The following is a 23,641-nucleotide window of genomic DNA, read 5'->3' as shown; positions in this document are numbered from 1 at the left end:
GTACCCCATGAACAGGTTCCTCATCAGAGCCCTGAGCAGACAGAATAAAAAGTAAGTAAGCCTTGTCTGAGCCAGAAAGGCCCATAGGGGCAGCTTGAGGTTCAACTACAACCCCATGGACAGGACGTCTAGTCTGACAAAATAACATGGACCACAAAGAGACATTACACTGGCTGGATGGGAAAATAATACTACCTAGTCTCTAGTACATATAGCTCTAATAATACGACCTAGTCTCTAGTACATATAGCTCTATTAATACGACCTAGTCTCTAGTACATATAGCTCTATTAATACGACCTAGTCTCTAGTACATATAGCTCTATTAATACGACCTAGTCTCTAGTACGACCTAGTCTCTAGTACATATAGCTCTATTAATACGACCTAGTCTCTAGTACATATAGCTCTATTAATACGACCTAGTCTCTAGTACATATAGCTCTATTAATACGACCTAGTCTCTAGTACATATAGCTCTATTAATACGACCTAGTCTCTAGTACGACCTAGTCTCTAGTACATATAGCTCTATTAATACGACCTAGTCTCTAATACGACCTAGCCTCTAGTACATATAGCTCTATTAATACGACCTAGCCTCTAGTACATATAGCTCTATTAATACGACCTAGTCTCTAGTACATATAGCTCTATTAATACGACCTAGTCTCTAGTACATATAGCTCTATTAATACGACCTAGCCTCTAGTACATATAGCTCTATTAATACGACCTAGTCTCTAGTACATATAGCTCTATTAATACGACCTAGTCTCTAGTACATATAGCTCTATTAATACGACCTAGTCTCTAGTACGACCTAGTCTCTAGTACATATAGCTCTATTAATACGACCTAGTCTCTAATACGACCTAGTCTCTAGTACATATAGCTCTATTAATACGACCTAGTCTCTAATACGACCTAGCCTCTAGTACATATAGCTCTATTAATACAACCTAGTCTCTAGTACATATAGCTCTATTAATACGACCTAGTCTCTAGTACGACCTAGCCTCTAGTACATATAGCTCTATTAATACGACCTAGCCTCTAGTACATATAGCTCTATTAATACGACCTAGTCTCTAGTACATATAGCTCTATTAATACGACCTAGTCTCTAATACGACCTAGTCTCTAGTACATATAGCTCTATTAATACGACCTAGCCTCTAGTACATATAGCTCTATTAATACGACCTAGTCTCTAGTACATATAGCTCTATTAATACGACCTAGTCTCTAATACGACCTAGTCTCTAGTACATATAGCTCTATTAATACGACCTAGCCTCTAGTACAGGGGGCTGAATAATTTTGCACGCCCAATTTTTCAGTTTTTGATTTGTTAAAAAAGTTTGAAATATCCAATAAATGTCGTTCCGCTTCATGATTGTGTCCCACTTGTTGATTCTTCACAAAAAAATACAGTTTTATATCTTTATGTTTGAAGCCTGAAATGTGGCAAAAGGTCGCAAAGTTCAAGGGGGCCGAATACTTTCGCAAGGCACTGTATAGCTCTATTAATACAACCTAGTCTCTAGTACATATAGCTCTATTAATACGACCTAGCCTCTAGTACGACCTAGTCGCTAGTTCATATAGCTCTATTAAAAGAGCACACACACACACACAGCTTCCCAGAAGTCTGAAGCATGGCCAGCGTGGCTACACGGAACAGTTTAAGTCTGACTGTCGGGACTATATATTTATGTAACAGACCACCATGGCCAAAAGAAAGATTCAAGTCAGAGGTGCAGATCAGGGTATGATGGGCCTTCTGATGGTTCACAAACCAGATGGCCCCCTGTTTCACAGCCTTTATCAGTTCAACTAAACCGCTCATACATCTGGATTCCTATAGTGAATGAAAAACAGACCAGAGGTGGTGTGTGTGTGTGTGTGTGTGTGTGTGTGTGTGTGTGTGTACTATGATGTAATAACCATGTCTACAGCTGATAGCGTAATCAGTAGACCATTGCAGCTTACAGTGTGTGTGTGTGTGTGTGTGTGTGTGTGTGTGTGTGTGTGTCTCTCTCTCTCTCTCTGTGTCTGAGAATGCAGACTGATGTGGGAAACTCTATTCCTGGGTGGGATTGATTCCTGTAGTGTTAGCACTGTTACTATACTAATGATGTGATTTACTCTATTTGTGTTATTTGAGCGGTTGGCTGATAACAACATGTGAAATGGGCTTGTAGAACATTCTGGAATGGAATGCCAGATGTCTACTGGGTAACGTAGTTGGACTCCAGACCAGGGGTTTTCAGACCTCTCCTCGGGGACCCACAGCCATCCCATGTATTTGAATAATTCAACAGACATGATTCTAGTCGTCAACTAATCATCAAGTCCTTTTCTTCGTTTCGTCAGGAATTTATTCCCTTTTTTCTCCCAATGTCGCGGTATCCACTCCGAAGTGAAGGCCTCGTCTCACCGGAGCGACTCCCAGCGAGCTTGGGAAAGTTGAAGATCGAGACATGCTTCCTCCGAAACATGCCCTGCTGCTTCCTCTGAAACATGCCCTGCTGCTTCCTCTGAAACATGCCCTGCTGCTTCCTCTGAAACATGTCCTGCTGCTTCCTCTGAAACATGCCCTGCTGCTACCTCTGAAACATGCCCTGCTGCTACCTCTGAAACATGCCCTGCTGCTACCTCTGAAACATGCCCTGCTGCTACCTCTGAAACATGCCCTGCTGCTACCTCTGAAACATGCCCTGCTGCTACCTCTGAAACATGCCCTGCTGCTACCTCTGAAACATGCCCTGCTGCTACCTCTGAAACATGCCCTGCTGCTACCTCTGAAACATGCCCTGCTGCTTCCTCCGAAACATGCCCTGCTGCTACCTCTGAAACATGCCCTGCTGCTACCTCTGAAACATGCCCTGCTGCTTCCTCTGAAACATGTCCTGCTGCTTACTCTGAAACATGCCCTGCTGCTTCCTCTGAAACATGCCCTGCTGCTTCCTCTGAAACATGCCCTGCTGCTTCCTCTGAAACATGCCCTGCTGCTTCCTCTGAAACATGCCCTGCTGCTTCCTCCGAAAGATGTCCTGCTGCTTCCTCTGAAACATGTCCTGCTGCTTCCTCCGAAACATGCCCTGCTGCTTCCTCTGAAACATGCCCTGCTGCTTCCTCTGAAACATGCCCTGCTGCTTCCTCTGAAACATGCCCTGCTGCTTCCTCTGAAACATGCCCTGCTGCTTCCTCTGAAACATGTCCTGCTGCTTCCTCCAAAACATGTCCTGCTGCTTCCTCTGAAACATGCCCTGCTGCTTCCTCTGAAACATGCCCTGCTGCTTCCTCTGAAACATGCCCTGCTGCTTCCTCCGAAACATGCCCTGCTGCTTCCTCCGAAACATGCCCTGCTGCTTCCTCCGAAACATGCCCTGCTGCTTCCTCCGAAACATGCCCTGCTGCTTCCTCTGAAACATGCCCTGCTGCTTCCTCTGAAACATGCCCTGCTGCTTCCTCTGAAACATGCCCTGCTGCTTCCTCTGAAACATGCCCTGCTGCTTCCTCTGAAACATGCCCTGCTGCTTCCTCTGAAACATGCCCTGCTGCTTCCTCTGAAACATGCCCTGCTGCTTCCTCTGAAACATGCCCTGCTGCTTCCTCTGAAACATGCCCTGCTGCTTCCTCTGAAACATGTCCTGCTGCTTCCTCCGACTTCCGAACTGATCAAGTCTTTTGATTGGTGAATCAGGAGAGAAAGTGAGCCGAACCCGGCCAAACCCGGACAACGCTGGGCCAATTGTGCACCACCCTAAAGGACTCCCGGTCACGGCCGGGTTGTGACACAGCCTGGGCTCAAACCCGGGTCTGTAGTGATGCCTCAAGCACTGAGATGCAGTGCCTTTAGGCCGCTGTGCCACTTTGGTCGAGGTCTGTAGATCCTATTTCACAGACATCTGGAAACACTGGACAGGTACTTTAAGTTCCATCACTTGGCTGCATCCCAAATGAAATGGCACCCCATTTCCTAAACAGGGCACCGTATTTGACCAGTCTATACTGGCTAGGCCATGAGCTTAGACTGGAGAACCTGGCACAAAAGACTAGGGACAGCATGCCAAATGGCGCCCTATTCCCTATGGGGACTGGTCAAAAAGTAGTGCACTATACAGGGAATAGGGTGCCGTTTTTTTGGGACGCGGAGAAAAGCCTAGTTTACTGTAGAGAGAAGGGAAAAAGCAGACCGGTTTTCAAAGAGGAACGTGGCGATGAAAACAGGTGTCTGTAATCAGCTGATTTATGTCTGGATCAAACACCTGTCCTCCTCCTCACCTGCTGCTGTAGCTAGAGATCTTCTGGGTGATATGCATTCCTTTTCCATACCTTCCTGTCTGTACATACCTGTCTGTACATTCCATACCGTCCTGTCTGTACATTCCATACCTTCCTGTCTGTACATACCTGTCATACCGTCCTGTCTGTACATTCCATACCGTCCTGTCTGTACATACCATACCTTCCTGTCTGTACATTCCTGTCTGTACATACCATACCTTCCTGTCTGTACATTCCATACATTCCTGTCTGTACATACCATACCTTCCTGTCTGTACATACCATACCTTCCTGTCTGTACATACCATACCTTCCTGTCTGTACATACCATACCTTCCTGTCTGTACATACCATACCTTCCTGTCTGTACATACCATACCTTCCTGTCTGTACATACCATACCTTCCTGTCTGTACATACCATACCTTCCTGTCTGTACATTCCATACCTTCCTGTCTGTACATACCATACCTTCCTGTCTGTACATTCCTGTCTGTACATTCCATACATTCCTGTCTGTACATTCCATACCTTCCTGTCTGTACATACCATACCTTCCTGTCTGTACATACCATACCTTCCTGTCTGTACATACCTGTCTGTACATACCATAACTTCCTGTCTGTACATACCATACCTTCCTGTCTGTACATACCTGTCTGTACATTCCATACCGTCCTGTCTGTACATACCATACCTTCCTGTCTGTACATACCATACCTTCCTGTCTGTACATACCATACCTTCCTGTCTGTACATACCTGTCTGTACATACCATACCTTCCTGTCTGTACATACCATACCTTCCTGTCTGTACATACCATACCTTCCTGTCTGTACATACCTGTCTGTACATACCATACCTTCCTGTCTGTACATACCATACCTTCCTGTCTGTACATACCTGTCTGTACATTCCATACCGTCCTGTCTGTACATTCCATACCTTCCTGTCTGTACATACCATACCTTCCTGTCTGTACATTCCTGTCTGTACATACCATACCTTCCTGTCTGTACATTCCATACATTCCTGTCTGTACATACCATACATTCCTGTCTGTACATACCATACCTTCCTGTCTGTACATACCATACCTTCCTGTCTGTACATACCATACCTTCCTGTCTGTACATACCATACCTTCCTGTCTGTACATTCCATACCTTCCTGTCTGTACATACCATACCTTCCTGTCTGTACATTCCTGTCTGTACATTCCATACATTCCTGTCTGTACATTCCATACCTTCCTGTCTGTACATACCATACCTTCCTGTCTGTACATACCATACCTTCCTGTCTGTACATTCCATACCTTCCTGTCTGTACATACCATACCTTCCTGTCTGTACATTCCTGGCTGTACATTCCATACCTTCCTGTCTGTACATACCTGTCTGTACATTCCATACCTTCCTGTCTGTACATACCATACCTTCCTGTCTGTACATTCCATACCTTCCTGTCTGTACACACCATACCTTCCTGTCTGTACATACCTGTCTGTACATACCTGTCTGTACATACCATACCTTCCTGTCTGTACATACCATACCTTCCTGTCTGTACATACCATACCTTCCTGTCTGTACATTCCATACCTTCCTGTCTGTACATTCCATACCTTCCTGTCTGTACATACCATACCTTCCTGTCTGTACATACCATACCTTCCTGTCTGTACATACCATACCTTCCTGTCTGTACATTCCATACCTTCCTGTCTGTACATACCATACCTTCCTGTCTGTACATACCATACCTTCCTGTCTGTACATACCATACCTTCCTGTCTGTACATACCTGTCTGTACATTCCATACCTTCCTGTCTGTACATACCATACCTTCCTGTCTGTACATACCTGTCTGTACATACCATACCTTCCTTTCTGTACATACCTGTCTGTACATTCCATACCTTCCTGTCTGTACATACCATACCTTCCTGTCTGTACATTCCATACCTTCCTGTCTGTACACACCATACCTTCCTGTCTGTACATACCTGTCTGTACATACTATGCATCCCTGTCTGTACATACCATACCTTCCTGTCTGTACATACCATACCTTCCTGTCTGTACATACCATACCTTCCTGTCTGTACATACCATACCTTCCTGTCTGTACATTCCATACCTTCCTGTCTGTACATTCCATACCTTCCTGTCTGTACATACCATACCTTCCTGTCTGTACATACCATACCTTCCTGTCTGTACATTCCATACCTTCCTGTCTGTACATACCATACCTTCCTGTCTGTACATACCATACCTTCCTGTCTGTACATACCATACCTTCCTGTCTGTACATACCTGTCTGTACATTCCATACCTTCCTGTCTGTACATACCTGTCTGTACATTCCATACCTTCCTGTCTGTACATACCATACCTTCCTGTCTGTACATACCTGTCTGTACATACCATACCTTCCTTTCTGTACATACCTGTCTGTACATTCCATACATTCCTGTCTGTACATACCTGTCTGTACATACCATACCTTCCTGTCTGTACATTCCATACCTTCCTGTCTGTACATACCATACCTTCCTGTCTGTACATACCATACCTTCCTGTCTGTACATACCATACATTCCTGTCTGTACATACCATACCTTCCTGTCTGTACATACCTGTCTGTACATGCTATACGTCCCTGTCTGTACATACCATACCTTCCTGTCTGTACATACCATACCTTCCTGTCTGTACATTCCTGTCTGTACATACCATACCTTCCTGTCTGTACGTACCATACCTTCCTGTCTGTACATACCATACCTTCCTGTCTGTACATACCATACCTTCCTGTCTGTACATTCTGTACATTCCTGTCTGTACTTACCATACCATAGTGGAGTCAATGACTGTTTCATTATAACATAGTGGAGACAATTACTGTTTCATTATAACATAGTGGAGACAATGACTGTTTCATTATCACATAGTGGAGACAATGACTGTTTCATTATAACATAGTGGAGACAATGACTGTTTCATTATCACAGTGACTACAACAACAACATAGGGATAACCATCTCCTGACTACAACAACAACAACAACATGGGGATAACCATCTCCTGACTACAACAACAACAACAACAACATGTGGCTAACCATCTCCTGACTACAACAACAACAACAACAACATGGGGATAACCATCTCCTGACTACAACAACAACATGTGGCTAACCATCTCCTGACTACAACAACAACAACATAGGGATAACCATCTCCTGACTAAAACAACATAGGGATAACCATCTCCTGACTAAAACAACAACAACAACATAGGGATAACCATCTCCTGACTCCAACAACAACAACAACATAGGGATAACCATCTCCTGACTCCAACAACAACAACAACAACATAGGGATAACCATCTCCTGACTACAACAACAACAACAACATAGGGATAACCATCTCCTGACTACAACAACAACAACAACATAGGGATAACCATCTCCTGACTACACCAACAACAACATAGGGATAACCATCTCCTGACTACAACAACAACAACATAGGGATAACCATCTCCTGACTCCAACAACAACAACAACAACAACATAGGGATAACCATCTCCTGACTACAACAACAACAACAACATAGGGATAACCATCTCCTGACTACAACAACAACATAGGGATAACCATCTCCTGACTACAACAACAACATAGGGATAACCATCTCCTGACTAAAACAACAACAACATAGGGATAACCATCTCCTGACTACAACAACAACAACATAGGGATAACCATCTCCTGACTAAAACAACAACAACATAGGGATAACCATCTCCTGACTAAAACAACAACAACATAGGGATAACCATCTCCTGACTACAACAACAACAACATAGGGATAACCATCTCCTGACTAAAACAACAGACCTGAGCGGTGCCCCCGCACATTGACACATTGACTCTGTACCGGTACCCCCTGTATATAGCCTCCACATTGACTCTGTACTGGTACCCCCTGTATATAGCCTCCACATTGACTCTGTACCGGTACCCCCTGTATATAGCCTCCACATTGACTCTGTACCGGTACCCCCTGTATATAGTCTCCACATTGACTCTGTACCGGTACCCCCTGTATATAGTCTCCACATTGACTCTGTACCGGTACCCCCTGTATATAGTCTCCACATTGACTCTGTACCGGTACCCCCTGTATATAGCCTCCACATTGACTCTGTACTGGTACCCCCTGTATATAGCCTCCACATTGACTCTGTACCGGTACCCCCTGTATATAGTCTCCACATTGACTCTGTACCGGTACCCCCTGTATATAGCCTCCACATTGACTCTGTACTGGTACTCCCTGTATATAGCCTCCACATTGACTCTGTACCAGTACCCCCTGTATATAATCTCCACATTGACTCTGTACTGGTACCCCCTGTATATAGCCTCCACATTGACTCTGTACCGGTACCCCCTGTATATAGTCTCCACATTGACTCTGTACCGGTACCCCCTGTATATAGCCTCCACATTGACTCTGTACCGGTACCCCCTGTATATAGTCTCCACATTGACTCTGTACCCCCTGTATATAGCCTCCACATTGACTCTGTACTGGTACCCCCTGTATATAGCCTCCACATTGACTCTGTACCGGTACCCCCTGTATATAGTCTCCACATTGACTCTGTACCGGTACCCCCTGTATATAGTCTCCACATTGACTCTGTACCGGTATCCCCTGTATATAGCCTCCACATTGACTCTGTACCGGTATCCCCTGTATATAGCCTCCACATTGACTCTGTACCGGTACCCCCTGTATATAGCCTCCACATTGACTCTGTACCGGTACCCCCTGTATATAGCCTCCACATTGACTCTGTACCGGTACCCCCTGTATATAGCCTCCACATTGACTCTGTACCGGTACCCCCTGTATATAGCCTCCACATTGACTCTGTACCGGTACCCCCTGTATATAGCCTCCACATTGACTCTGTACCCCCTGTATATAGCCTCCACATTGACTCTGTACCGGTACCCCCTGTATATAGCCTCCACATTGACTCTGTACTGGTACCCCCTGTATATAGCCTCCACATTGACTCTGTACCGGTACCCCCTGTATATAGCCTCCACATTGACTCTGTACTGGTACCCCCTGTATATAGCCTCCACATTGACTCTGTACCGTAATACACTGTATATATCCTCCACATTGACTCTGTACCGTAATACCCTGTATATAGCCTCCACATTGACTCTGTACCGGTACCCCCTGTATATAATCTCCACATTGACTCTGTACCGGTACCCCCTGTATATAGCCTCCACATTGACTCTGTACTGGTACCCCCTGTATATAGCCTCCACATTGACTCTGTACCGGTACCCCCTGTATATAGCCTCCACATTGACTCTGTACCGTAATACCCTGTATATAGTCTCCACATTGACTCTGTACCGTAATACCCTGTATATAGCCTCCACATTGACTCTGTACCGGTACACCCTGTATATAATCTCCACATTGACTCTGTAACGGTACCCCTGTATATAATCTCCACATTGACTCTGTAACGGTACCCCCTGTTTATAGCCTCCACATTGACTCTGTACTGGTACCCCCTGTATATAGCCTCCACATTGACTCTGTACTGGTACCCCCTGTATATAGCCTCCACATTGACTCTGTACCGGTACCCCCTGTATATAGCCTCCACATTGACTCTGTACTGGTACCCCCTGTATATAGCCTCCACATTGACTCTGTACCGGTACCCCCTGTATATATCCTCCACATTGACTCTGTACTGGTACCCCCTGTATATAGCCTCCACATTGACTCTGTACTGGTACCCCCTGTATATATCCTCCACATTGACTCTGTACTGGTACCCCCTGTATATAGCCTCCACATTGACTCTGTACCAGTACCCCCTGTATATAGCCTCCACATTGACTCTGTACCGGTACCCCCTGTATATAGCCTCCACATTGACTCTGTACCAGTACCCCCTGTATATAATCTCCACATTGACTCTGTACCGGTACCCCCTGTATATAGCCTCCACATTGACTCTGTACCGTAACACCCTGTATATAGCCTCCACATTGACTCTGTACCCCCTGTATATAGCCTCCACATTGACTCTGTACCGGTACCCCCTGTATATAATCTCCACATTGACTCTGTACCGTAACACCATGTATATAGCCTCCACATTGACTCTGTACCGTAATACCCTGTATATAGCCTCCACATTGACTCTGTACCGGTACCCCCTGTATATAGCCTCCACATTGACTCTGTACCGTAATACCCTGTATATAGCCTCCACATTGACTCTGTACCGTAACACCATGTATATAGCCTCCACATTGACTCTGTACCGTAATACCCTGTATATAGTCTCCACATTGACTCTGTACCGTTACCCCCTGTATATAGCCTCCACATTGACTCTGTACTGGTACCCCCTGTATATAGCCTCCACATTGACTCTGTACCGGTACCCCCTGTATATAATCTCCACATTGACTCTGTACCGTAACACCCTGTATATAGCCTCCACATTGACTCTGTACCGTAACACCATGTATATAGCCTCCACATTGACTCTGTACCGGTACCCCCTGTATATAGCCTCCACATTGACTCTGTACCGGTACCCCCTGTATATAATCTCCACATTGACTCTGTACTGGTACCCCCTGTATATAATCTCCACATTGACTCTGTACCGGTACCCCCTGTATATAGCCTCCACATTGACTCTGTACCGGTACCCCCTGTATATAGCCTCCACATTGACTCTGTACCGTAACACCCTGTATATAGCCTCCACATTGACTCTGTACCGTAACACCATGTATATAGCCTCCACATTGACTCTGTACCGGTCTCCTGCAGAGCTCTGAACTCTGACTCCTTCTCCCGGCACCGCTGGGCCTCGTTCTCATCCTTCAACACAACACAACTTTATTGTACCAGGTTTCAGCCAACAAGGGAAATGTGTGTCTTCTGCTCCTTCTCAACCACACCCCCACCACCCCAGACATCACACATCACACACAGTGTGATACGAGCAGATGTTAAGGGCGTTGCTCAAGGGCCCAACGGTAGGGGAATGTCTTGAGGAAGTGAACCCAGCCGCTGGGCTACCTACCTTCAGCTTCCTGGTATCCATCTCCAGGATAAGAGCTCGCTCCTTCAGGTTGGTCACGGCCTGTTTTTACACCTCGTTGTCGCTCTCACGGTTCCTCAGGTTCTCACTCACCTGGTGAAATGAAGATCAGAGACGTAGCTGGTTAAATAGAGACACGATCCCATGGCAACCAAGGGTTTAATCGTACACTTCATTGAGATTAAATGTTCACACACACACACGTGCGTGCGTATCATATGAGTGTATGTTGGTGAATGCATGCCTCTCTCTAACCTGGTTGAGCTGGTCTCCTTCAGTCTTAATGAGCAGGTCTTTCTCCCTGACAGAGCGCTGCAGGGAGTCCAGTCTCTCTCTGAGCTGTCTGGCCTCGTCGGCCTGGCCACGCTGCTCGCTCTCTGACACCTGGGCCGAGTTAGACAGATGGTGGTTGTTGTACTCCTGCAAGGTCCTGATCATAGTCTCCCTCTCAGACAGGAGGGCTCTCAGAGACTCCAGCTCCTGTCTCAGTCCTTCCTGGTTCCCTGGTGTTGCAGGTGCTGCCACCTGGTGTCTGGGAGGTTCCACTGCAGCAGGAGGCTGGGCAGCAGACAGTGGGGTGACTTGGGGACTCTGCGCCACACTGTCCAGTTTCCCCAGGAGGACATCTTTAGTACTGCTCAGCCGGCTGATGGTCTGTTGGACGTGGGCTAGTTCGTGACTGAGACTGCCCGAGCTTCCTCTCCTTCTGCTCATAGCTGTGGATCAGACGGCTGTAGTCCACGCAGAGAGAGATCGGAGGTGCAGTCGTTGTCAGCATCCACCTACAGGATCAGAGACAATCAGTCCTTTATTCATCCCAATAAGGCTGCTGAATGACGAATCACTAGTAGGTTCAGCGGGCTGGACAACACGTCACGTGGGATTGACAGAGTGCTGATGTGTATAGTGTGTATAGCGTACAGTCGATTCATTATGGATCACCCATCATATGCATTTGTCCTATACTTCCTGTATTCATTGTCTGTATTTGTCTTTTGTGTGCCTGCGTGCTTGATGATACACTCAATGGCCAGTTTATTAGGTACACCCACCCCGTTCACGAAAATGGATCGCTCCCTACAGATATTGAGTCATGTGGCGGTGGCTTGCTATATATACACAGCAGGCAGACAGGCATCGAGGCATTCAGTTACTGTTTGATTTAACGTTAGAAATGGGCAAAAAGAGCGACCTAAATAACTTTGAGCGCGGTGTGATCGGCGTTGCCAGGATGTCAGAAACAAAACAAGAAGAGACGGCTGCAGTGGTCACGTGACCTCCAACACTGGAAAAAGTGGAAAAAAAACAGTTACCTGGTTCGACGAATCCCGTTTTTAAAAAAAAATTGCGTCAGGATTTGGCATCGCCCCATTCTGCCTCGTGTCAAGGCTGGTGACGGTGGTGGTGTTATGGTGTGGGGAATCTTGTCCTGGCACAGAATGTTGTCCTGGCACAGAATGTTGTCCTGGCACAGAATGTTGTTCTGGCACAGAATGTTGTCCTGGCACAGAATGTTGTTCTGGCACAGAATGTTGTCCTGGCACAGAATGTTGTCCTGGCACACGGAATCCAACCCGGTACTAGATGTCCAAGCCGGTACTAGATGTCCAACCCGGTACTAGATGTCTAACCCAGTACTAGATGTCTAACCCGGTACTAGATGTCCAACCCGGTACTAGATGTCCAACCCGGTACTAGATGTCCAACCCAGTACTAGATGTCCAACCCGGTACTAGATGTCTAACCCGGTACTAGATGTCCAACCCGGTACTAGATGTCCAACCCGGTACTAGATGTCTAACCCAGTACTAGATGTCTAACCCGGTACTAGATGTCTAACCCAGTACTAGATGTCTAACCCGGTACTAGATGTCCAACCCGGTACTAGATGTCCAACCCGGTACTAGATGTCTAACCCGGTACTAGATGTCCAACCCGGTACTAGATGGGTGTACCTAATAAACTGTGTATTTGAATGTCTGCACAAGAGCTACGCTCCCTAGTATAGTCCCCAGGCAGACAGGTTACAGACCATGTTAACAATGCTCCAGCATACGCCTGGGATTTCAGACTACACAAGAGACTGAAAACAATGGGTGTAGACTTTTCCGTGAAATGCTTACTTACGAGCCCTTAACTTTTTTATCTCTGCAATGTTGTTTGTTTATCTAACTAAAAATGTAACAATAACTTGGCAAATAAGAAAAGGAAATAGTTACAAAATAAAATAACAATAACAAGGCTATATACCAGGAGTACCTGTACTGAGTCAATGCAGGCGTACCAGGTAGTAACATGGCTATATACCAGGAGTACCTGTACTGAGTCAATGCAGGCGTACCAGGTAGTAACATGGCTATATACCAGGAGTACCTGTACTGAGTCAATGCAGGCGTACCAGGTAGTAACATGGCTATATACCAGGAGTACCTGTACTGAGTCAATGCAGGCGTACCAGGTAGTAACATGGCTATATACCAGGAGTACCTGTACTGAGTCAATGCAGGCGTACCAGGTAGTAACATGGCTATATACCAGGAGTACCTGTACTGAGTCAATGCAGGCGTACCAGGTAGTAACATGGCTATATACCAGGAGTACCTGTACTGAGTCAATGCAGGCGTACCAGGTAGTAACATGGCTATATACCAGGAGTACCTGTACTGAGTCAATGCAGGCGTACCAGGTAGTAACATGGCTATATACCAGGAGTACCTGTACTGAGTCAATGCAGGCGTACCAGGTAGTAACATGGCTATATACCAGGAGTACCTGTACTGAGTCAATGCAGGCGTACCAGGTAGTAACATGGCTATATACCAGGAGTACCTGTACTGAGTCAATGCAGGCGTACCAGGTAGTAACATGGCTATATACCAGGAGTACCTGTACTGAGTCAATGCAGGCGTACCAGGTAGTAACATGGCTATATACCAGGAGTACCTGTACTGAGTCAATGCAGGCGTACCAGGTAGTAACATGGCTATATACCAGGAGTACCTGTACTGAGTCAATGCAGGCGTACCAGGTAGTAACATGGCTATATACCAGGAGTACCTGTACTGAGTCAATGCAGGCGTACCAGGTAGTAACATGGCTATATACCAGGAGTACCTGTACTGAGTCAATGCAGGCGTACCAGGTAGTAACATGGCTATATACCAGGAGTACCTGTACTGAGTCAATGCAGGCGTACCAGGTAGTAACATGGCTATATACCAGGAGTACCTGTACTGAGTCAATGCAGGCGTACCAGGTAGTAACATGGCTATATACCAGGAGTACCTGTACTGAGTCAATGCAGGCGTACCAGGTAGTAACATGGCTATATACCAGGAGTACCTGTACTGAGTCAATGCAGGCGTACCAGGTAGTAACATGGCTATATACCAGGAGTACCTGTACTGAGTCAATGCAGGCGTACCAGGTAGTAACATGGCTATATACCAGGAGTACCTGTACTGAGTCAATGCAGGCGTACCAGGTAGTAACATGGCTATATACCAGGAGTACCTGTACTGAGTCAATGCAGGCGTACCAGGTAGTAACATGGCTATATACCAGGAGTACCTGTACTGAGTCAATGCAGGCGTACCAGGTAGTAACATGGCTATATACCAGGAGTACCTGTACTGAGTCAATGCAGGCGTACCAGGTAGTAACATGGCTATATACCAGGAGTACCTGTACTGAGTCAATGCAGGCGTACCAGGTAGTAACATGGCTATATACCAGGAGTACCTGTACTGAGTCAATGCAGGCGTACCAGGTAGTAACATGGCTATATACCAGGAGTACCTGTACTGAGTCAATGCAGGCGTACCAGGTAGTAACATGGCTATATACCAGGAGTACCTGTACTGAGTCAATGCAGGCGTACCAGGTAGTAACATGGCTATATACCAGGAGTACCTGTACTGAGTCAATGCAGGCGTACCAGGTAGTAACATGGCTATATACCAGGAGTACCTGTACTGAGTCAATGCAGGCGTACCAGGTAGTAACATGGCTATATACCAGGAGTACCTGTACTGAGTCAATGCAGGCGTACCAGGTAGTAACATGGCTATATACCAGGAGTACCTGTACTGAGTCAATGCAGGCGTACCAGGTAGTAACATGGCTATATACCAGGAGTACCTGTACTGAGTCAATGCAGGCGTACCAGGTAGTAACATGGCTATATACCAGGAGTACCTGTACTGAGTCAATGCAGGCGTACCAGGTAGTAACATGGCTATATACCAGGAGTACCTGTACTGAGTCAATGCAGGCGTACCAGGTAGTAACATGGCTATATACCAGGAGTACCTGTACTGAGTCAATGCAGGCGTACCAGGTAGTAACATGGCTATATACCAGGAGTACCTGTACTGAGTCAATGCAGGCGTACCAGGTAGTAACATGGCTATATACCAGGAGTACCTGTACTGAGTCAATGCAGGCGTACCAGGTAGTTGAGGTAATATGTACATGTAGGTAGGGGTACCAGGTAGTTGAGGTAATATGTACATGTAGGTAGGGGTACCAGGTAGTTGAGGTAATATGTACATGTAGGTAGAGGTAAAAGAGACTAAGCCATCAGGATAGATAATAAACAATAGCAGCACTGTATGGGAAGAGTGTGAAAGACTGTCTGTGTGAGTGGCGTCAATACGCATGAGTGCGTGCGTGTGCGTGCACGTGTGTGCGTGTGCGTGTGTGAAACTCACAGGATGAATGTTTTGTAATACTTGTATTCTGGCCAGGCTTCCTTCTGTTCACTCAGTCAGTGAGGTTAGTGTTGTGGAGTAAATACAATGTTGATCCATCCTCAGTTTTCTGTCACACCTATTATTACAGATTTTTAATATATTTTTTGGGGGCTTGTGTCTATTTATTTGTTTTCATCTGCCGTTTCCAACTACAATAGTAATTTACAAACAGCAGTATCAGAGAGAACAGTAATCATCATAGTTACCTGTAGATCCTCTGCCAGCTGGCCAGATTCATTACATTACACATGATTCATTATATTACATTATCAAATCAAATCAAATCAAATTTTATTTGTCACATACACATGGTTAGCAGATGTTAATGCGAGTGTAGCGAAATGCTTGTGCTTCTAGTTCCGACAATGCAGTAATAAGTAATCTAACTAACAATTCCAAAACTACTGTCTTGTACACAGTGTAAAGGGATAAAGAATATGTACATAAGGATATTTGAATGAGTGATGGTACAGAGCAGCATAGGCAAGGTACAGTAGATGGTATCGAGTACAGTATATACATATGAGATGAGTATGTAAACAAAGTGGCATAGTTAAAGTGGCTAGTGATACATGTATTACATAAGGATACAGTCGATGATATAGAGTACAGTATATACGTATGCATATGAGATGAATAATGTAGGGTAAGTAACATTATATAAGGTAGCATTGTTTAAAGTGGCTAGTGATATATTTACATCATTTCCCATCAATTCCCATTATTAAAGTGGCTGGAGTTGAGTCAGTGTCAGTGTGTTGGCAGCAGCCACTCAATGTTAGTGGTGGCTGTTTAACAGTCTGATGGCCTTGAGATAGAAGCTGTTTTTCAGTCTCTCGGTCCCAGCTTTGATGCACCTGTACTGACCTCGCCTTCTGGATGATAGCGGGGTGAACAGGCAGTGGCTCGGGTGGTTGATGTCCTTGATGATCTTTATGGCCTTCTTGTGACATCGGGTGGTGTAGGTGTCCTGGAGGGCAGGTAGTTTGCCCCCGGTGATGCGTTGTGCAGACCTCACTACCCTCTGGAGAGCCTTACGGTTGAGGGCGGTGCAGTTGCCATACCAGGCGGTGATACAGCCCGCCAGGATGCTCTCGATTGTGCATCTGTAGAAGTTTGTGAGTGCTTTTGGTGACAAGCCGAATTTCTTCAGCCTCCTGAGGTTGAAGAGGCGCTGCTGCGCCTTCTTCACAATGCTGTCTGTGTGAGTGGACCAATTCAGTTTGTCTGTGATGTGTATGCCGAGGAACTTAAAACTTGCTACCCTCTCCACTACTGTTCCATCGATGTGGATAGGGGGGTGTTCCCTCTGCTGTTTCCATGATGGTTACCTGTAGCTTGTGGAGCTCCTCTACCAGCTGGCCAGATTCATGATGATGATGATGATGATGGTTACCTGTAGCTTGTGGAGCTCCTCTACCAGCTGGCCAGATTCATGATGATGATGATGATGATGATGGTTACCTGTAGCTTGTGGAGCTCCTCTACCAGCTGGCCAGATTCATCATGATGATGATGATGATGATGGTTACCTGTAGCTTGTGGAGCTCCTCTGCCAGCTGGCCAGATTCATGATGATGATGATAATGGTTACCTGTAGCTTGTGGAGCTCCTCTGCCAGCTGGCCAGATTCATGATGATGATGATGATGATGATGATGGTTACCTGTAGCTTGTGGAGCTCCTCTACCAGCTGGCCAGATTCATGATGATGATGATGATGATGATGGTTACCTGTAGCTTGTGGAGCTCCTCTACCAGCTGGCCAGATTCATCATGATGATGATGATGATGATGATGATGATGATGGTTACCTGTAGCTTGTGGAGCTCCTCTACCAGCTGGCCAGATTCATGATGATGATGATGATGATGATGGTTACCTGTAGCTTGTGGAGCTCCTCTGCCAGCTGGCCAGATTCATGATGATGATGATGATGGTTACCTGTAGCTTGTGGAGCTCCTCTGCCAGCTGGCCAGATTCATGATGATGATGATGATGATGATGGTTACCTGTAGCTTGTGGAGCTCCTCTACCAGCTGGCCAGATTCATGATGATGATGATGATGATGATGATGGTTACCTGTAGCTTGTGGAGCTCCTCTACCAGCTGGCCAGATTCATGATGATGATGATGATGATGATGGTTACCTGTAGCTTGTGGAGCTCCTCTACCATCTGGACAGATTCATGATGATGATGATGATGATGATGATGGTTACCTGTAGCTTGTGGAGCTCCTCTACCAGCTGGCCAGATTCATGATGATGATGATGATGATGATGGTTACCTGTAGCTTGTGGAGCTCCTCTACCAGCTGGCCAGATTCATGATGATGATGATGATGATGATGGTTACCTGTAGCTTGTGGAGCTCCTCTACCAGCTGGCCAGATTCATGATGATGATGATGATGATGATGGTTACCTGTAGCTTGTGGAGCTCCTCTACCAGCTGGCCAGATTCATGATGATGATGATGATGATGATGATGATGGTTACCTGTAGCTTGTGGAGCTCCTCTACCAGCTGGCCAGATTCATGATGATGATGATGATGATGATGGTTACCTGTAGCTTGTGGAGCTCCTCTACCAGCTGGCCAGATTCATGATGATGATGATGATGATGATGATGATGATGGTTACCTGTAGCTTGTGGAGCTCCTCTACCAGCTGGCCAGATTCATCATGATGATGATGATGATGATGATGGTTACCTGTAGCTTGTGGAGCTCCTCTGCCAGCTGGCCAGATTCATCATGATGATGATGATGGTTACCTGTAGCTTGTGGAGCTCCTCTACCAGCTGGCCAGATTCATCATGATGATGATGATGGTTACCTGTAGCTTGTGGAGCTCCTCTACCAGCTGGCCAGATTCATGATGATGATGATGATGATGATGGTTACCTGTAGCTTGTGGAGCTCCTCTACCAGCTGGCCAGATTCATGATGATGATGATGATGATGATGATGGTTACCTGTAGCTTGTTTAGCTCCTCTACCAGCTGGCCAGATTCATGATGATGATGATGATGATGATGGTTACCTGTAGCTTGTGGAGCTCCTCTACCAGCTGGCCAGATTCATGATGATGATGATGATGATGATGATGATGATGGTTACCTGTAGCTTGTGGAGCTCCTCTACCAGCTGGCCAGATTCATGATGATGATGATGATGATGATGATGATGATGGTTACCTGTAGCTTGTGGAGCTCCTCTACCAGCTGGCCAGATTCATCATGATGATGATGATGGTTACCTGTAGCTTGTGGAGCTCCTCTACCAGCTGGCCAGATTCATGATGATGATGATGATGATGATGGTTACCTGTAGCTTGTGGAGCTCCTCTACCAGCTGGCCAGATTCATGATGATGATGATGATGATGATGGTTACCTGTAGCTTGTGGAGCTCCTCTACCAGCTGGCCAGATTCATCATGATGATGATGATGATGATGATGATGATGATGATGGTTACCTGTAGCTTGTGGAGCTCCTCTACCAGCTGGCCAGATTCATGATGATGATGATGATGATGATGGTTACCTGTAGCTTGTGGAGCTCCTCTGCCAGCTGGCCAGATTCATGATGATGATGATGATGGTTACCTGTAGCTTGTGGAGCCCCTCTGCCAGCTGGCCAGATTCATGATGATGATGATGATGATGATGGTTACCTGTAGCTTGTGGAGCTCCTCTACCAGCTGGCCAGATTCATGATGATGATGATGATGATGATGATGGTTACCTGTAGCTTGTGGAGCTCCTCTACCAGCTGGCCAGATTCATGATGATGATGATGATGATGATGGTTACCTGTAGCTTGTGGAGCTCCTCTACCATCTGGCCAGATTCATGATGATGATGATGATGATGATGATGATGGTTACCTGTAGCTTGTGGAGCTCCTCTACCAGCTGGCCAGATTCATGATGATGATGATGATGATGATGGTTACCTGTAGCTTGTGGAGCTCCTCTACCAGCTGGCCAGATTCATGATGATGATGATGATGATGATGGTTACCTGTAGCTTGTGGAGCTCCTCTACCAGCTGGCCAGATTCATGATGATGATGATGATGATGATGGTTACCTGTAGCTTGTGGAGCTCCTCTACCAGCTGGCCAGATTCATGATGATGATGATGATGATGATGATGATGGTTACCTGTAGCTTGTGGAGCTCCTCTACCAGCTGGCCAGATTCATGATGATGATGATGATGATGATGATGGTTACCTGTAGCTTGTGGAGCTCCTCTACCAGCTGGCCAGATTCATGATGATGATGATGATGATGATGGTTACCTGTAGCTTGTGGAGCTCCTCTACCAGCTGGCCAGATTCATGATGATGATGATGATGATGATGATGATGATGGTTACCTGTAGCTTGTGGAGCTCCTCTACCAGCTGGCCAGATTCATCATGATGATTATGATGATGATGATGGTTACCTGTAGCTTGTGGAGCTCCTCTGCCAGCTGGCCAGATTCATCATGATGATGATGATGGTTACCTGTAGCTTGTGGAGCTCCTCTACCAGCTGGCCAGATTCATGATGATGATGATGATGATGATGATGATGATGGTTACCTGTAGCTTGTGGAGCTCCTCTACCAGCTGGCCAGATTCATCATGATGATGATGATGGTTACCTGTAGCTTGTGGAGCTCCTCTACCAGCTGGCCAGATTCATGATGATGATGATGATGATGATGGTTACCTGTAGCTTGTGGAGCTCCTCTACCAGCTGGCCAGATTCATGATGATGATGATGATGATGATGATGGTTACCTGTAGCTTGTTTAGCTCCTCTACCAGCTGGCCAGATTCATGATGATGATGATGATGATGATGGTTACCTGTAGCTTGTGGAGCTCCTCTACCAGCTGGCCAGATTCATGATGATGATGATGATGATGATGATGATGATGGTTACCTGTAGCTTGTGGAGCTCCTCTACCAGCTGGCCAGATTCATCATGATGATGATGATGATGATGATGGTTACCTGTAGCTTGTGGAGCTCCTCTACCAGCTGGCCAGATTCATGATGATGATGATGATGATGATGATGATGATGGTTACCTGTAGCTTGTGGAGCTCCTCTACCAGCTGGCCAGATTCATGATGATGATGATGATGATGGTTACCTGTAGCTTGTGGAGCTCCTCTGCCAGCTGGCCAGATTCATGATGATGATGATGATGATGATGATGATGGTTACCTGTAGCTTGTGGAGCTCCTCTACCAGCTGGCCAGATTCATCATGATGATGATGATGATGATGATGATGATGGTTACCTGTAGCTTGTGGAGCTCCTCTACCAGCTGGCCAGATTCATGATGATGATGATGATGATGATGGTTACCTGTAGCTTGTGGAGCTCCTCTACCAGCTGGCCAGATTAATCATGATGATGATGATGATGATGGTTACCTGTAGCTTGTGGAGCTCCTCTACCAGCTGGCCAGATTCATGATGATGATGATGATGATGATGGTTACCTGTAGCTTGTGGAGCTCCTCTACCAGCTGGCCAGATTCATCATGATGATGATGATGATGGTTGCCTGTAGCTTGTGGAGCTCCTCTACCAGCTGGCCAGATTCATGATGATGATGATGATGATGATGATGATGGTTGCCTGTAGCTTGTGGAGCTCCTCTGCCAGCTGGCCAGATTCATGATGATGATGATGATGATGATGGTTACCTGTAGCTTGTGGAGCTCCTCTACCAGCTGGCCAGATTCATGATGATGATGATGATGATGATGATGGTTACCTGTAGCTTGTGGAGCTCCTCTGCCAGCTGGCCAGATTCATGATGATGATGATGATGATGATGGTTACCTGTAGCTTGTGGAGCTCCTCTACCAGCTGGCCAGATTCATGATGATGATGATGATGATGATGATGATGATGGTTACCTGTAGCTTGTGGAGCTCCTCTACCAGCTGGCCAGATTCATGATGATGATGATGATGATGATGGTTACCTGTAGCTTGTGGAGCTCCTCTACCAGCTGGCCAGATTCATGATGATGATGATGATGATGATGGTTACCTGTAGCTTGTGGAGCTCCTCTACCAGCTGGCCAGATTCATGATGATGATGATGATGATGATGATGGTTACCTGTAGCTTGTGGAGCTCCTCTACCAGCTGGCCAGATTCATGATGATGATGATGATGATGATGGTTACCTGTAGCTTGTGGAGCTCCTCTACCAGCTGGCCAGATTCATGATGATGATGATGATGATGATGATGATGATGATGGTTACCTGTAGCTTGTGGAGCTCCTCTACCAGCTGGCCAGATTCATGATGATGATGATGATGATGATGGTTACCTGTAGCTTGTGGAGCTCCTCTACCAGCTGGCCAGATTCATGATGATGATGATGATGATGATGGTTACCTGTAGCTTGTGGAGCTCCTCTACCAGCTGGCCAGATTCATGATGATGATGATGATGATGATGATGATGATGGTTACCTGTAGCTTGTGGAGCTCCTCTACCAGCTGGCCAGATTCATGATGATGATGATGATGATGATGATGATGGTTACCTGTAGCTTGTGGAGCTCCTCTACCAGCTGGCCAGATTCATCATGATGATGATGATGATGATGATGATGATGGTTACCTGTAGCTTGTGGAGCTCCTCTACCAGCTGGCCAGATTCATGATGATGATGATGATGATGATGATGATGATGGTTGCCTGTAGCTTGTGGAGCTCCTCTGCCAGCTTGCCAGATTCATGATGATGATGATGATGATGATGGTTACCTGTAGCTTGTGGAGCTCCTCTACCAGCTGGCCAGATTCATGATGATGATGATGATGATGATGATGGTTACCTGTAGCTTGTGGAGCTCCTCTGCCAGCTGGCCAGATTCATGATGATGATGATGATGATGATGGTTACCTGTAGCTTGTGGAGCTCCTCTACCAGCTGGCCAGATTCATGATGATGATGATGATGATGATGATGATGATGATGGTTACCTGTAGCTTGTGGAGCTCCTCTACCAGCTGGCCAGATTCATGATGATGATGATGATGATGATGGTTACCTGTAGCTTGTGGAGCTCCTCTACCAGCTGGCCAGATTCATGATGATGATGATGATGATGATGGTTACCTGTAGCTTGTGGAGCTCCTCTACCAGCTGGCCAGATTCATGATGATGATGATGATGATGATGATGGTTACCTGTAGCTTGTGGAGCTCCTCTACCAGCTGGCCAGATTCATGATGATGATGATGATGATGATGGTTACCTGTAGCTTGTGGAGCTCCTCTACCAGCTGGCCAGATTCATGATGATGATGATGATGATGATGATGATGATGATGGTTACCTGTAGCTTGTGGAGCTCCTCTACCAGCTGGC

The 23,641-nt window shown here is 46.1% G+C and overlaps 1 pseudogene; it reads right to left on the bottom strand.

Moving 5' to 3' along the window:
* Nucleotides 1–4,171: 4,171 nt before the first annotated feature.
* Nucleotides 4,172–23,641, bottom strand: part of LOC110498409 — a 33,675-nt pseudogene continuing 14,205 nt past the window's right edge.

This window comes from Oncorhynchus mykiss, chromosome 19 (assembly GCF_013265735.2).
Source record: "Oncorhynchus mykiss isolate Arlee chromosome 19, USDA_OmykA_1.1, whole genome shotgun sequence".
In the NCBI taxonomy this organism is placed as follows: Eukaryota; Metazoa; Chordata; class Actinopteri; order Salmoniformes; family Salmonidae; genus Oncorhynchus; species Oncorhynchus mykiss.
Note: the sequence above shows the minus strand (reverse complement) of the source record. Positions and strands in the feature narration are given on the sequence as shown.